General features: G+C 34.3%; 1 long non-coding RNA gene and 1 other non-coding gene across 5 annotated transcripts; both read left to right on the top strand.

Moving 5' to 3' along the window:
• The first annotated feature begins 612 nt into the window (after positions 1-612).
• LOC114316738 (uncharacterized) lies at positions 613-3,298 on the top strand. 4 transcript variants are annotated; one of them, XR_014364173.1, is made up of 5 exons: positions 613-1,429; positions 1,584-1,662; positions 1,898-2,009; positions 2,321-2,471; positions 2,778-3,298. It is a non-coding gene; the product is annotated as an uncharacterized LOC114316738 (long non-coding RNA). The 4 variants fall into 4 exon arrangements; XR_003648291.2 differs by having other exon boundaries at positions 1,584-2,009; XR_014364172.1 differs by having other exon boundaries at positions 613-1,662.
• Positions 910-1,012, top strand: LOC114316747 (U6 spliceosomal RNA). The gene has a single exon (XR_003648299.2). It is a non-coding gene; the product is annotated as a U6 spliceosomal RNA (small nuclear RNA).
• Positions 3,299-3,861: the final 563 nt, after the last annotated feature.

Below are 3,861 nucleotides of genomic sequence, written 5' to 3'. Positions count from 1 at the left end.
TTATATTGCTGGTGGTTGCTTATATTTGTATACACATAACAATTGGTTTAATGTTAGTTGTGGTGAATAAATGTTGATGTGAACTTTTACATTACAAATGTATGTTGGTAAAATAACACATTAATGTTGTTTGCGCTTGTATGATTATTTCTAAATGTGAATATTAATATTGATTTATAATGTAATAGTCACAACACCAATTGTAACACATTACAATATAATAATTCACAACAAGTAATGACTGTTTACAATATGAATATTCACATCATATAATAAACATACAAAACTCATATATATAATAATCAGTAATATGTAAATATTCACGTTATACAGCTTCCGTTTGGAAAGTAAGTTGGCTTTTTGACCTTTTTGACTATATGAGCCTGGGCTCAAAAGCTTAGTTTGGGAAGGACTTTTAGCTTTTTGACTTTTTTGATTTTTTTGTGAGAGAAGAATGTAATGATTATAGGGTTAGATGGGTTGTTTTGTCTGTTGTGGCTCATGAGCCTATTCTATCTTTTATGACTCATTGAACCAAAAAAACCCAATAAGCCCTTGCCAAACCAATCCACAATAACCACACAATTATTACTCTCCATTACGCGTTATGCAACCTCACATGCTTCTAATCTCTCGAGGGCAGATTCAATTCGACCAATGAAGAATCAATAGATAAACACCACACCTATATACATACATACGGAGAGAGAGAGAGAGAGAGAGAGAGAAAGTATACATACAGGTGATGGCTACGATTCGATGGAGCCTGAGATGTGTCTGTTGGAATTCACGAAGATGGAAGCAGACACAACCATAAAGTCAAGTCTGATTGATGTCGTCCCAGTCCCACATCGAAACTTCAACGTTATAGACATGGAGTTTATAACAAAGAAGAAAAGAGAATACGTTGTCTCTTCGGGGACCTCCGATAAAATTGGAACGATACAGAGAAGATTAGCATGGCCCCTGCGCAAGGATGACACGCACAAATCGAGAAATGGTCCAAATTTTTTTCTACCTTTTTGCTTTGACAAATTTGCAGCAGAATAATCGGAGAGTTAGGGTTTCGTACACTTTTTTGTCCCAATTTCTTTGAGAAATTTGTACAATCATCGAACAGATGGCCTTTCTTTTTGCAGGAATGTATTTGTTGTATGTATTTCGCGATCTCCTCGATGCCGATGACTTCAGGGACATTCTCTTCAACAACAGCAGCTGATTAGTAACTGTTTACAATTGATTCTAAATTTATTTTTATTATTGTTTTTTTTTTTTTTTTTTAAATTTTAATATCCTCTTCATCTAGACTTAAAAGCTACTAGTTTTGCTTCAATTTCGTTTGTCCAGAATGAGTGACTTTCTAGGGTTTTAACGAGCTTGGAAAAGGACAAATCACTTCAAATTAAACTTGTGTTTCTGACTAAAAGTGGTGAGATTTGGTTTATGGATGGAGTTAATTGTTTCTGAACTTGGCCTTATATTTGAATTCTATAAGACCAAATCTCATCATGCCCTATTGTTATCTTGGTTATTTATTTTCATTTATTCGTGTACATGTACATACCCTGCATCCTCCTCTCAAGCATGACGTGTTCATACCACTACTTGGTCTGGTTTAATTTGGATCTATTTGAATTCTATGGAGTCTCTATGATTTCAATAGTAAGCTCTTGATCTTCAGTTAATTTTCTAGTTGACATGTCAATTTGCAGTTAGTGAAATTTTCCTTTTTATCATACCGCCGAGTATATCATAACATTTCAGCAACTAGTTTAATCTATTGAGCTTGCTTATAAATAAGGCACTCAAATTTCACAATGTCTAGCTTGAATCCTGAAGATGTAGTAGAATAAACTGTATACATAGCATTTCTTAAGCCCTTGTGGTATGCTTGTAGGCAATGTATCAACAACTCAGACTGAGTTGTATGCCGTGCACAATACATTTCAATTACAAGGCACTGAAGGAGATCATCAAACGCACCCTTATTACATGTCTCTCTTCTCATGGTGATTCTCTGCTCCCCCCTTCTTTTTTCTTTTTCCTTCACTGTTTCCAACTGTTGCAGCTGGTCATTTCTTCCTCTTTCTTCTGTTCTCGTTAACTATATCAATTTGCGTTTATCTGTAACACATGTTCAGTCAATCATTTATCTTAGTTAAAAATGGAAATTCCCAAGATTGTTCGAAGGCGTTATTATTTTTTTTTTTCCTATTTTCATTTCTATCATCACTTATTGATTCCTATTCTCAAAAAGTAGTTGTGTTTGTATTTCTTTCTATAATAAAACTTTTTAAACATTGGTTCTGTTTTGGGTCAGTGAGAAAGCCTTATATTGCGCAAAGGCGAGGGGTAGCATGGCGTATGAAACCATCAGCCACAATTACTTTACAAGCTGGGGGAAACTCAGGCTGATCCCTGAAATATATATATATATATATATATTTCCTTTCTTGAGAATCCAGTACAAGGTAATTGTGTTGGTTAATTATAAAACTGTGGTCTGCCTTTGTTTAGGTTAATGTTTAGGTTGTTTAGGATTTGCCATATGCTTTTGTTTTGTTTTCATTATTCTTGGATATTTGTATTCAAATAAATAATTTTGCCTTACCTGCGTTTGATGTATTCAGGGAGTGGTGCATAGGGCAGGGGAACAATAAAAAACAAAGTTATTTTTGAATTTTTAAAAATTATTTCTTTTCCAAAAAAGAGAAATCCATATGAAATTAATGAGTTTTTGTTTTTTTAAACCAAATTAACTTTTGATAATTTTTCAGAAAATAAATTCTGAAAACTCAACCAACAGAAGCCTCCTGCAATCAGCGCCACACCTTCTGGTTTGCAGATGAATTTCTTCAGTGAACTTCGGTGTGCAATAAATGGGATGCAAATGCCAGCTCTGACACCTAAGATCGAAATCACAGAACTTGAAGCGTTTGTCTGGCTTTGGACTTTCTGAGTACTTTAGACTTTGTGATCAAGATGGTTTATTGTATGTGTTCAATAAACCTTGATGTATTCTACTAATTAGGCAATTTCTAGTTTATTAGGCATAAAAAAGTATGGTTTTGTGCTTGGCACATGCCTAGAAGAACACGAAGTTGTATCAATATGTTGAGTGTGTACGTCTACAATTGTATGGGTTGATTAGGTCCCATTATAGAGAATCAATTTAGATTAACTTGGCTTACACTGAAAGATTTTGATTGTCTACGATGATTGTTTTATCCATATGTTGCTTGCTTAATATCATAAGCTGGCTATTCATCTTGTATGTGAATGCGGTGTTCTTCATGTATGACAGTGTGTACTTTATGTGGTGAGTTAGGTTGAAATTGTTGATGCACTTCCAGAGAAATGCGAGTGATGGCTGTGTTTGGTTATTAGCATCTCTTTTGATATGTTTGAAGAATAGATTAGAAGAGTTGCCAAAACAAATAGGTCTAAGATCACTTATCTGAAGATTTGCTGATACTGTGATGGAAGAAATTATAAAGATAGGATATGTTGATTCTTATAAAGTGATTTAGCTGTTGACCTTGTGAACTCTGGTTTAGATGATCTTCAGTTTCCTAAACTTCTTTTGATTTTTGTCTCAAGTTTTGCAGTCTCCGCTTGGTCCCCTGTTGCCTTTCAGTAGATTTAAATCAACCCATTTTACCAAATCTCACATATTTTGCAACTTGTGCTTATTGAATGAACCATGCTAGTTGTGATGACCGAAGTGTGTAGCACATGTTTTCGGTGGCGGAACTAAAAATTATGTCCAGGGGGCCAAGGAGATTGTGTGAAAAAAAATAAAAATAAATAAATTGTTGTTACATTACTAATAGAGAGTAATTTCTTATACAAGGGTTGTGA

Source organism: Camellia sinensis, chromosome 3 (genome assembly GCF_055761805.1).
Source record: "Camellia sinensis isolate YWXY chromosome 3, ASM5576180v1, whole genome shotgun sequence".
Classification (NCBI taxonomy): domain Eukaryota; kingdom Viridiplantae; phylum Streptophyta; class Magnoliopsida; order Ericales; family Theaceae; genus Camellia; species Camellia sinensis.
This window is presented reverse-complemented; position numbering and strand designations above follow the sequence as displayed.